Source organism: Cebus imitator, unplaced genomic scaffold, assembly GCF_001604975.1.
Source record: "Cebus imitator isolate Cc_AM_T3 unplaced genomic scaffold, Cebus_imitator-1.0 Scaffold76, whole genome shotgun sequence".
Taxonomy (NCBI): Eukaryota; Metazoa; Chordata; class Mammalia; order Primates; family Cebidae; genus Cebus; species Cebus imitator.
Window position 1 is genome coordinate 6,126,843 of NW_016107391.1, and position 12,698 is coordinate 6,139,540.

The 12,698-nt window shown below is 48.6% G+C and overlaps 1 long non-coding RNA gene across 2 annotated transcripts in view; it reads right to left on the reverse strand.

Moving 5' to 3' along the window:
* The window catches only part of LOC119471831, a 12,963-nt gene extending 5,571 nt beyond the window's left edge, over positions 1 to 7,392 (reverse strand). Inside the window, exons 1-2 of one of the 2 annotated variants that reach the window (XR_005200919.1) lie at positions 7,268 to 7,392; positions 5,220 to 5,363 (exon numbers count right to left, since the gene is read on the reverse strand). This is a non-coding gene — a long non-coding RNA (uncharacterized LOC119471831). Of the gene's footprint in view, positions 1 to 5,219; positions 5,364 to 6,459; positions 6,534 to 7,267 lie in introns of those variants that run through there. The other variant, XR_005200918.1, reaches the window with a different exon arrangement.
* Positions 7,393 to 12,698: the final 5,306 nt, after the last annotated feature.

The window sequence follows — 12,698 nt, forward strand, 5'->3', positions numbered from 1 at the left end:
TTTTTTTTTGAAGTATCACTGCAATCTTGAATTCAGCAAGAAACAAGCAAGTAAGTGTGTGAAATAATGATTGCAGCCCCTCAACCTTCCTAGTGTTCCCATGAACAATATTCATTGATTCCAAGATACACATTTAAAACAAAGAAAAAAATGTTCTGAGGCCAAAGAACAGCATGTGTAGTTTGGTTTGCTGCCACCAAGGGACGAGAGAGCTTGTGCATGGTCACGCACGGTGAACGGCAGGCCCACAGACGTGCTGAGCTCGCTGGAGTTGGGTGTATTCGTGTATTTTCCCTCATCCTTCCCAACATCCCCAAGGTAAGTTATATAAAGAAAAAAAAGAACACTGAATTTAAAATATTCCACTACAAAATATTATACTGAATCTATGACTTTATGCTCTTCAAGCATTGCAATTCTTCAAACAGCCAGTAGAGACAGAAAGGTAAAGCTGAAAGGAACTTAAGAGATTGTCCAGGCTGGGTGCCTCATTTTCCAGAGAAAGAAACTGCGATGAGGAGAGGTAAAATAGCCTGCTCAAGCTCAAGAGAGATACTATCTCTTGACTCCCAGGCTCGCTCCATTCTAGTCATTTTGGGGCAGTGGTTGTGTCTGAGGGACCCCTTGGCATTGGAAAACTCCACAGAACAGCCACCTAAAACTTCGGTGATGGCCAGTGAAGTCTAGAACAAAAACGTGGAATGAGCATTTTTCCCAGAACCCTTGTGATTAAGGAGAGACACAGGGGTTCTTCAGAGCCGTAGGGCAGCTTTGATGCCCCAGGGTCCATTCCAAGTGGCTCAGCAGGGATGCTGGACAGAGTCACCAGGGCAGGTGTGGCCTGGGCTCCGGAGCAGCTCATGGGCAGTGGAAGCACCAGCAGGATGCTACAGGGAACATCAGAGGGATCTGGGGAGGCGTTTTCTCCTTCTCCACATCACCAGCCTCCTGGTTCTCCATGAGTTAGTTCTACATTTCTCTGGGGGTGGGGATGCATAAGAATACAGACACCTGGACTTTCCTCCCAGAAATTCTAAACCAGAAGGTCTGGGTAGGGCCGAAAAATTTGTATTTTTACCATGTGTTCCTGGAGATGCTGAGGCAGCCATCTTGCTACTATCTGAGGACAAGTGATCAGGAAGCTCTGCACCAGATGACTCACAGAAAGCCCTACCACCATCCCAGTGCTGCTCTTGTCTGGGAAGACCACTCGGTGAAGAACTTGTGATCCATCCTCCTTTGCTATAATTAACAGACACTGTGATTAGAAGTTCTTCCTCAGCCTCAGGCTCCCCTACCTCCCACTGTCAATGTCGTTTCTTCCCTGGTAATGGGAAGCCAGTCTCCCTGTGCTAACCCTCCACAAACTGGAAGCCTATTACTAAGTCACCTGCCAGCCTCTCTGTCCCAGTTAAATAATCCCCATTCCTCTCACCACTTATTCATGCTCCTATTTTCCAAACCAACAATCATTTCCCCGCTTTTCTCTAAATGCTCTCCAAGTTCTCTCCAGTCCCCCTGCATTGTCTTTGTTCCCAATTTCTCCCTTGAACAGTTTGTGTCTTGTGAGATTAAAAAGAAATTCCTGCTCCAAAAGGATTTGAAGGCTACTTTGACAAGATTAATTGAAGAAACCTCCCTGCAGCATCAAGCCAATCTGGGAAAGAGGGCAGGTTGCATCAGAAAGTCTAAGGAAGGTAGTACAATAAATACTCCATTGTCTCCATGACAACACACCCCAAAACTTTTCTGGATGCCCACACAGGCAGGAAGGTCTGAGGATCCACCTGCTGGCTCACTGGAAAGCGAGGAAGGATGGCTTAGCTTTCCCTCCATTCACGTGGTAGAGATCAGGGCAGGCCGGCACTACCCAACAGACAGAGGAAGGGGGAGAAAACAGAATCAAATGTGGGAACCAGAGAGCAAATGGAAGCAGTGTAGGGGATGGGTGGGTCATCACTGACCCCTGCTGACAATGGCATCCATTTAAACCATAAGCAGAAATTCACTTGTGAGAAGGTTTTTAAGGATGTCAAAAAGCCTTCTCAAGGGGATGATATGAAAAATCAGCCAGGCAAGGTGGAAGGAGAAAGAAAGGAAGCGAGACCAAGAGTAGAACACAAAGCAAGACAAAGTTCAGTGGCTGCTGCAGACCTATCTTCTCCAAAGAACAGAAGGAAAGGGAGAAGACAGCAGAGGGAAGAGAGGGCAGTGGAAAAGGCAGAAATTGAGTGAGAATCTGCCTTCCCAGCCTTGGGGGTCCAGAAAATACAGCACATATACACCATGAAATACTATGCAGCCACAAAAAAGAATGAGTTCATGTCTTATGCAGGGACATGGATGAATCTAGAAACCATTATTCTCAGCAAACTAACACAGGAACAGAAACCCAAATACTGCATGTTCTCATTTGTAAGTGGGAGTTGCACAATGAGAACACATGGCCACAGGGAGGGGACCATCTCACACCAAGACCCGTCAGGGGTAGGGGGAAAGGGGAGGGAGAGCATTAGGATAAATACCTAAAGCATGCAGGGCTTAAAACCTAGATGACAGGTTGACAACTGCAACAAACCACCACGGCACATGTATACCTATGCAAAAAACCTGCATGTTCTGCACATGTACCCCAGAACTTACATGTAAAATTTAAAAAATATTTTAAAAAAGATCAGCCTGGGAAATATGGCAAAACCCTGTCTCTAGGATATATACAAAATAATAATAATAATGAACTGGGAGTGGTAGCACACACCTGTACTTCTACCTACGTGGGAGGCTCAATTGGGAGGATCATGTGAGCCCAGGTAGGTCAAGGCTGCAGTGAGCCATGATCATGCCACTGCACCCCAGCCTGGAGAAAAGAGTAAGACCCTGTCTTGAGGAAAAACAAAAGATGGAAGAGGAAGGTAGGAGAGTCAGGAGAGAGATTTAAAGATGCTACACTGTTGCCTTTGAAGATGGAAGTGGGGCTATGAGCTAATGAAAGCAGGCAGCCTCTATAGAAGTTGGACAAAGCAAGGAAACAGATTCTCCCCCAGCATCTCCAAAGGAATGTAGCCCTGACAATATTCTGATTTTTATCCTAGTAAGATGCATTTCAAACTCAGACCTCCAGAACTTAAAGATAATAAACTTTTATTATGTTAAGTGGGTAAATGAGTGATATTCAGCTACAGCAACCATAGAAAACTATTATAAAAACTAAGAAGCACAGTCGTTTCCCATTACCTACAGTGTAGCTTTCCACAGTTTCAGTTCCCTGAGTACATCCCAAAAATATCAGATGGAAAATTCCAGAAACAAAACATTCAGTTTTCATTTGCATGCCATTCTAAGGAGTGTGATGAAATCTTACACCATCCCAAATGCCCTGCCTGGGGCCATGAATCTCCCCTCGTGTAGCCTAACCACACTGTCTACACTACCAATTCTGTCAGGCCCTCAGTAGCTGGCTCAGCTATCAGACTATTGCAGTACATGCATGGGGCAGCAGTGGTGGCAATCCTGGACACTGACCCCAGTAGCATGGAACCCAGGACCAGATACTGCCACAGTCAGCCCACAGGTGCAGGAGGGCAGGAGGCGCTCAGTCATAACTCTGCAGCTGCACAGTGCCCAGCGCCCACAAACCTGTGCTCTGGGCCAGGGCCAAGGAGAAGTGGACCCTAGGGTAGGATGGTGGTACACTCTGGGATCCTTGTGCCCTCGTGGAACAGCCCCGCTAGAATCTGCCACAGGCTCAGCCATAGCTGCCACCTGGAAATGGCGCAAGTCAATATCAGTGGCAACCCTTGGCCCTGTCCTCCCCCACCAGCAGCAGAACACTCAGGCCCAGATGACACCATGGCACCTAATTTAGGTGCTCGGCGGTGCAATTGCAAGGGGGCGGAAACCAGCACTCAGCCTCATTCTGGGGCCTGCGGTGGGCCCAGAGCCTGTGACCCCATGCTCTGGGCTTGGGCAAAGGAAGCATGGATCTTAGGGTGGGGGGAGGTGCCTTGGGCAACCCCCAGCCTGAGACCAGCCCTGCAGCCTCCCGTGCATTCTGCTTCACCTGCCACTTATAGATGGCATGCGGCAGCAGCAGTAGAAACCCCTGCTCCTGCCCACCTCCACCAGCAATGCGGACCCAAGGGCCAGACCCTGCTGTGGGGCCTAAATCAAGCCTCACAGCAGGAGGACTGGAACTGGTGCCCAGCCCCATCCCAGTGGCTGCAGGGTACCCTGCGCCCACAACCAGCGCCCTGGACCAGGGTCAAAATGGAACAGAGGGAGGGCAGGAACTGGTGCTCAGCCCCACCCCCAAGGCTGCACATTGCTCTGACCCCACGCTCTGTGCAGGAGCAAGGAAGATGGACCCTAGGTGGTGCACTGGGAATTCTCGGGCTGTCTAGGGCCAGCCTCTGCCTTGGGCTCAGCTGCAGCTGCCACCTTCACATGGCCATGCAGCAGCCACAGTGACAACCACTGATACTGCCCGCCCACTCCACCGCAGTGAGGATCCCAGGGCCAGAAACCTCCACAGCTCCTCACACAGGCAGTCGGCCCTGCTGCTGCAGGAAAGCAGAAACCGGCCAGTCAGCCTCGAGGATCCAGCAGCTGCAAAGCACCCAGTGACCGTGACCTGTCGCTCTGTGTATTGGCCAAGAAAGGGGCCCAAGCCTGGGAGGGCAGTCCACTGGACGGCCCTTGGGTCTTCTGGGACTAGCCCTGCCAGCCAATGCCATGGGCTCAGCCGCCCCTTGCAGATGGTGCACGTCAGCAGCACCTGGTGGCAGTCCTGGACTTGCACATGGTGGCCAGCAGCACAGAACCAGGGGCCAGACACTACCATGGCCCTAATAGAGGCAGTGAAGCCCCAGCTGCAGGAGAGCGGGAAGTGGCACTCAGCCCCATTCCAGTGGCCACACAGTGTAGAGACCCGCAGCCCAGCACTCAGGGAGCTGCCAAAGAGGAGTGGATCCTAGGGTGGGAGAGGGGTATTCCGTGACCCTCAGGCCTCACTCAGGTCTGAGACCTGCACTGCCACCCTCTGCCAAGGGCTCAACTGCAGCTGCCACCTGCACATGGCGTGGCAGAAGCAGTGGCAACCCCATCTCTGCCTGCCATAACCAGCAGCAGGTGACTGAGGGCCCCAGGCTGCCTCAGAGGCTGCCACCTGGCCACCTCTGCACCCCTGTCCCTGCCCTGGTGGCAGCCAGCCATGCTCCTACCTCTCCGGTGCTCTGCAGTCTCCGTCACTGCCACCCACTGCAGCGAGGTGAGCCATGCTTTCACAGGCTCCAGCCTCCAGCATGCAGCAGATGGCTCTTCCTTCTCCTGGCATGGAGCAGCTGGGCCGGCAAAGCCAGAAAAGCCTAAAACGGGACACAGAGAGTGGCAGCGTTAGACCCCCACCTTGTCATGCTGGCCGCTGGGTGCCACGGGCCAGTTTCAGTGAAGGCACTCACACCCACCCTCCAAAGTCCACAGCGTCTCTTTTTGGCCCAAACTGGCTAGGGAGTGGAGACTGGAGACACCATGGTGCCTGGGGTTCCCACTCCACAGGAACCACTAGGACCACCCAGGCTGTGCTCGGGAAGCAGTAGCAGCAGAAACTAAGCCCCAGCCATCCCTCACAAACAACGTGCTGGTTCCCATTCCTGAGACCTCCACCCACAGGGCTCTGTCACCCCATGGTGTCTGCTACTGCATGCCTGGGCATCCTTGGCAGTCTCTACAACACAGAATGTGAGGGCTCAGGCCTGGGAACCATGATGGGTCTTGGGTGCCCTGCTGTGATCAGGATCATCACATAAACGTGTGCCCGCCATGCAGGAGGAGATGGCCTTTTAGAGTTTAGAGTCCAGGGAGAGGAGGACCGCTCCTCTCTCAGAGACCACTGCTGTCACTGAAACCTCCATCGCCTGCCACTGGCAGTGCAGCTTCCGACAGAGCCCTTAACCCGCTGCCACCGGCAGTGTAGCCCCAGGATAGTGCCAACACCCCATCCCCCACCACCAGCAGCGCAGCACGTGATGGCAGCCCCTAACCTGCCCCTGCCTTAAACACTGCAGCACTCGATGGCATCCGCAAACCATGTCCCTGCAATGGGCAGCACAGCCCGGGATAGCACCCCAACCGACTCCCCGCAGTGGGCAGTGTAGCCACAGATAGTGTCCCCAACCAGACCCCCACCGCAGGCAGTGATGCCCCCTTATGCCACCCAAACCACCCCCCACTGCAGGCACCGCAACCCTGAGTAGTGAGTGTCCTAACCCACTCCCCATCAGTAACAGTGCGGCCCTGGATAGCGCCCCCAACCAACTCCCTGCCTTGGGCAGTGCAGCCACGGATAGCCCTCCAAACTCCCTCTCCACCTTGGGAAGTACCACCTTGGATAGCTCGAGTAGCCCAATAGCGCACCCAACCTGCCCCTGCCACAACCAACGCAGCCCGGAATAGCACACTCACCCACTCTTTGCCAGGCAGTGCAGATCCCTGAGAGCACCTGACCCACCCTCCGCCTTACCCCCACTCAGGCTGTGTATCCAACACCAAGAATACCCCCACCAACACTCTACCCCCCTCCACAGGCAGTCCAACCCTGTGTAGCTATCCCAGCAAGCCCCCCCCCACCTCTGTCTCAGTGTAATCCCCATGGCGCCTTTAACACCACCCCTCCTCGCCACCAGCAGTGTAGCCTAACCCAACCTCCACCACCAGCACTGCAGCCCCAGATAGTGTCCCCAACCCGCTCCCCATGTGGGCAATGCAGCCTTGGATAGTGGCCCCAACCAGCTCCCAGACACAGGCAATGATGTCCTGGATATTACACCCCGAACTCACTGGGGGCAATGTAACACCTGATAGCACCCCCAACCCATCCTTCACCGCTGGAAGTGTTGCAACCCATAGGGACACCAACCCATCCTGACAAGGGAATTGCACCACCTGATAGCTCCTCCAACTCACCCCCCACCTAGGGCAGTACATCCCCGGATAGTGCCCACGACATGCCCCACTGCTGCAGGCAGTACCACTTGGGACAGGCCCCAACCCACCCCCCAGCAATGGGCAGCACACCCCAGGAAAGGGCCCCCAAACCACTCCCCTCCGCGGGCAGTGGCGCCTCAAATAACACACCCAACCTGCCCCCGCAACACCAGCAGTGACACTCTGTGGATAGTGCCCACTGCCCACGGCAGGGCACCCCCAAGCCGTCCCCCATGCCTGAGGCTGTGCAGGCCAGGATGGCGAATCTATCCTACCATCTTTTTACCTTTCCAGCTGTGCTGTAGCCTCCATCACCGCCACCAACCACAACAGCGAGGCGGGCCCATACGGCAGACTCCAGCCACCCCCAGCCTCCAGCATGGGCGGCGGGAGGCTGCTACTCCTCCTCTAAGCCAGCTCCAAGCAGGTAGGCCCACCTACTCAGAAGGGTCTGGAACGGCCAGACTCCCACTTGGCATCCTTCATATATGGCGTTCCTAGACTGCAAGTTCTGATTGGATGAGAGCAAACTTCAAGGTCTACTCTAATTGGGCTTTATTTCTATGTTCTGATTGGTTAGCCTAAGACCTGTTCTCATCCAACCCAAAGCGATTCTGGCCAGGCTGAGCTGCGGCCCCTTTAAGACTGCGCTTTCTGGGAGGATCTAGCGGGAGCGGCTGTGCTGTCCCAGGGATTCCGCGGAACTGGCGCCACAGGTGGAGGGAGTCCACAGAGGCCGCGTTGCGGCAGGAGGCAGTCTGCAGAGGCCGCGGCGCGGTGGGATGGAGTCGGCAGAAGCGGCAGTGTGATCAGAGTCAGTTTCTTCGGAGAAGCCGTGGTGGCTTCCACGCGATGGTGGAGGAGGAGGCAGGTCTCTGCGGTGAGTGGCGGGGACTTGTACCCCACCGGGACCCCTCCAGGCCTCCCTGCTCCTTCTCCGCGGCCCCCTGCTTTCTGGCCCTCACTTCTTTATGGGCATTTGGGCCCCAGTCCTACACGCGTGGGGGCTGTTGTGGGGCCCTCGCCATGGCAGCGTCAGCAACCCTGCCGGGAAGGCTATGCCGGTGTCTGACCTGAATCCAGCGTCTAGGAATGCACATGCCCTGAGCCCGTGGTGAAGCCCGCGACCTGGGTCCAGGTCCCTCCGAACCCCACGGGTCTCTGAGCTGAAGTATCCTAATTTTCATTTCCACCTACAGTGTATGAGTTCCCCTTTTTCTAAAACCACACCCGCATTTCTGTGTTTTTTTGTTTGTTTGTTTGTTTTATTTTAAGAGACTGAGTCTGGCTCTGTCGCCCAGGCTGGAGTGCAGTTCCACAGTCTCGGCTCACTGCAACCTTCACCTCCTGGGTTCAGGCAATTCTCCTGTCTCAGCCTCCTGAGTATCTGGGACTACAGACACCCACCACGATGATGCCAGTCTAATATTTGTATTTTTAGTAGAGATGGGGTTTCACCATATTGGTCAGGCTGGTTTCAAACTCCTGACCTTAGGTAACCCGTCCAACCAGGCCACCCAAAGTGCTGGGATTACAGGAGTGAGCCACTGTGCCTAGTGAATTACAGTTTCCTAATGAATAGTTCATTTTGAGGACCTAGTCCCTTATCTGTTGTTTGATTTTATGTCTACAAAATTGTCTTGTCAGGTTCTAGATTGGATTCTTTTCTGCTTTGTAGTGTATTTTTGTGTACACATTAGGTGACAACTCCTCATGAATTACATGATTGCCTGAAATTTTTGCCTAATCTATAGGATTTTTTTTTTTTTTTAATTTGGAAAGTAGTTTTCTTTGCTGTGCAAAAATTTTTCAGGTTTGTGTAGTGCCACTCGGCACTGTAATTTGGTATTGCGGATTGTGGGTCCTCACTTTGTATTTCTCAGGATTCCTTTAGACCATTGCTTTTGTGGTTCCCTGTGATTTTTAGCAATACATATTTGTTTCTGTTAACTTTTTTTCACAACATAAAGGTCCATAATTAGGGGTACATTTTCATATATATAGATTGATTAATGATCAAATCAGGGTACTTAGGATCTCTGTTCCCTCATACAGGTATCATTTTTATGTGGAGAGAACATTCAAAATTCTCCCTTCTTGCTCTTTTGAAAAATACAGTATTGTTAACTCCAGTCACCAGGCTGAGGAGAACACTCAGATTGCGTCCTTTAATGGTAAGATAACTTTGTTTTCATAAGCTATCCCAATTCCCCCTCCATCTTCCAGACTCCAATTACCAATATTTTGCTTTCTACTTAAGATAAACATCTTAAGATTTCACAGGAGTGGTATCACACAGTGTGTGTCTTTCTGGGCCCAGTTCATTACATTTAACATAATGTTTTCCAGGTTCATCTGGGTTGCTCTAAATAATGCTATTTGATTATTTTGATGACCGAAGAATATTCCTGAATGTATACGAGAGTTTCTTGGTCTCTATATCTGTGGATGAACAGGTAGGTTGAATGTCTACCCAGTAGTGGGACTGCTAGATGGCATGGTGTTTCTTTTTATATTTTATTCTTTGCAGGATTCTCAACTTTTTTTTAATAGTGTTAATACTAACTTACGTTTCCACAAACAGTTCTCCTTTTTGGAAATTCATATCAGAAGTTGTCTTTTGAAATATTTTAATATTTTAGTAATGTTCATTCTAGTTGGCGTGAGATAAGATCTGAGTGTGGTTTTGATCTACACTTTTCTCATGAGTAGTAATGTCACCCAAGATTTTGTAATCATTGGTTCAGTTTTTCCTGTCTTTGCACAAATATCTATTCAGGTTATTTGCCCAATTTTGGTCTACTTATTTTTCTGTTGTTTAGTTTTTTTGCCAGCTGGTAGTGTTACTGGCTTGTGCCTTTTCAAAAATAACGCCTTATCCACTGTGTGTGTGCCCAAATTTTTAAATAATTTTTAGTATGCTTTTTCATTTTGTTTGCGGTTTTCCTTTGTTGGGCACAAACTCTTCGGTTTCACATGATCCCCCATATGCATAATTTTTTGGTTAGCTGTGCTGTTGGTTGCTAATCAAGAAAAAAAATCACTACCAAAGCAGTCCATTGTCAATGATTTTTTCCCTTGTATTTTTTTACTTTTTGTAAACCGTGAGCATACATCCAAGTTGCCCTAAATATACCCATACCCGAGGTTGTCTTTATAGGAGCTTTATGGTTACAAGTTTTGTATAGAATCTTTTAATCTTTTTGAGTTGATTATTGCACACTTAATAGCATAAGAATCTTATATTATTCTTTAGCATGTGGATATCTAGTTTCAAAAACCTTCCCTATTATGTCATTTTGGTGGTGTTTTGAAAAATGTTCACTCTGTATAAGTTTGTGTTTATTATTGTGTACACAGTGTTATTTGTGTTTATTATTGTGCCCTTATTTTGCTCACTGGTCTGTGTTTCTCTGTGTATGCAGGAAACATATGGTTTGGTTAACTAGAGATTTTCATTTAATTAGAACTCAGAGAATGTGTTACATCCCACATGGTTTGTATTTCTCAGGATAGCTTTGGAAATTCAGGGTGTTTCACATTTCCACATAAATTGTAGAATTGTTTCTTCATGTTTCTTAAAACATTATTTGCCATACACCAAATGTAGTTAGAGGGTACAAGGAAGATTTTGATACAGAATTGATTACTCTCGTCTGACAGTAACTTTGTACCCATTACTGATTCCTTCCAAGACCCCCTCCATCTCCCCAGCAGCCTCTGGTAAGGCCTATTGAACTTTCTACTTCTAGGGGATAAAGTTTTTTCAGTCTACATGCCTGAGATATGTGGCATGGGACATTCTCTACCAGGCTCATTCATTGGACCTGATGTTCTCCACGTTTCTTCATGTGGCTGCAGATGGTAGGATTTCCTAAAGATTTATGGCTGAAACATATTCCATGGTGTATCTGTATGGTAGTTTCTTCATTCCTGAAGCTGTGTATGGACAGGTAGGTTGGTTCTGTACCTTGACCACAGTTACAAGTGCTTCAGTACCCATGGGCAGGCAGATAGGTCTCTTCAAACTAGGGATTTCAACTACTTTAAATGTGGAACTGGTGGTGGGGCTGCTAGCTGACATAGTAGTTGTACTGTGAATTTTTTCAGGAACCTATAGCTGTTTTTCATAGTATGTATACTAATTTACATCCCCACCAATAGTGTTTAAGAGGTTACCCTTCTCTAAGTCTACACTGGCTGGCATCTTCAAAAGTTTGTGTTTTGGTTTTGGTAGTATTCATTCTGAGTGGAATGAGACGGAATCTTAGTGTGGTTTTCATGGACATTTTTGTGAGGATTAGCGATGTCGAGAAAGTTACTTGAGAAATCCCCACATTGTTTACCATGGTGTCTGAACTATTTTTGCATTTCCACCAACAGCAAACTAGCATCCCTTTCCTCTTCTGCCTTGATGGCAATCATTCTTGTGGATTGTGTCATAATCGTCATTCTGACCAGTGTGAAATACTATCTCATGGGCCTTTTGCTTTGCATTTTTCTGGTGATTACTGTGGTACAGAAATGTTGTCATGTCTGTTTGTTGCTGTAAGCTGCCTTTTGAGATTCGTATTTTCATGCCCCTTGCCCTGTCTTCATTGGGTTTTTGTTTTGCTGATTTATTTGCTTAATGTCTTTAGGGTAGATCCTGGATATTAGACTTCCTCAGATGCATACGTGGGAACATTTCTCCCGTTGTGCAGGTTGTCTGTTTATTCTGTGGGTAATTTCTTCTGCTGTGCAGCAGCTGTTTTGTGTATTAGGTCACACTTGCCAATGATTGTAGTTGCACTTGCTTTTGGAGATTTAGGCATATCCATGCTGTGCGAAATCCTCTGTCAAGAAGGGTATTTCCTAGGTTCTCTTGCATGCTTTTCATAGTTTGACATCTTGCATTTACATCTTTCATTCATTTTGAGTTTATTTCTATACACCATGAAACACAGCAGGGGCCAACTGTTTTTCTTCTGCAACTGTCTAGCCATTTATCCCAGTACCATCTATTGAGAGGAGGGATTCCTTTCTCCAAAGCTTATTTTTTGTGGATTTTGTTGTATAGCAGATGGGACTAGGAGTGCGGGTTTACGTCTGGGTCCTGTCATTTATTCCACTGCTCTGTGTGGAATGGGGTTCCAGCTTTTCAATGACATTTAAAATCAGTAAGTGTGACACAACCGATGTAGTTTGGATTTCTTGGGATTGCTTTGGAAATTCTGGGTGTTTTGTGGTCCATATGAATTTCAACATTGCATATTTATATATTTTTTGAAAGGTTATCCATATGGTAAAGATATACAATGGGGGCAGTTAGAGTGGGGCATTTTGGTTAGTGCAGACACAGAAGAATTATAAAATCAGGATAATTAGAGTCTATGTTATCACAAACAGTTGTTAATTTCTCCGTGGTGAAAACATTTGGAATCTTCTTTTCCAGACTTCATGTCTTTGTGTTCTTTTGAAAAACATGTTCACTGTATGTACGTTTGGGTGACATATGGGACTCCCTCAATCTATCCATTGGGTAGCCTTTTTATTATTATTATTATTATTATTATTATACTTTAAGCTCTGGGGTACATGTGCAAAATGTACAGGTTTGTTACATAGGTATACATGTGCCATGATGGATTGCTGCATCCATCCCCCCATCATCTACATTAGGTTATTTCTCCTAATGTTAGCCCTCCCCATCCCCCTACCCCCTGCTGTCCCTCCCC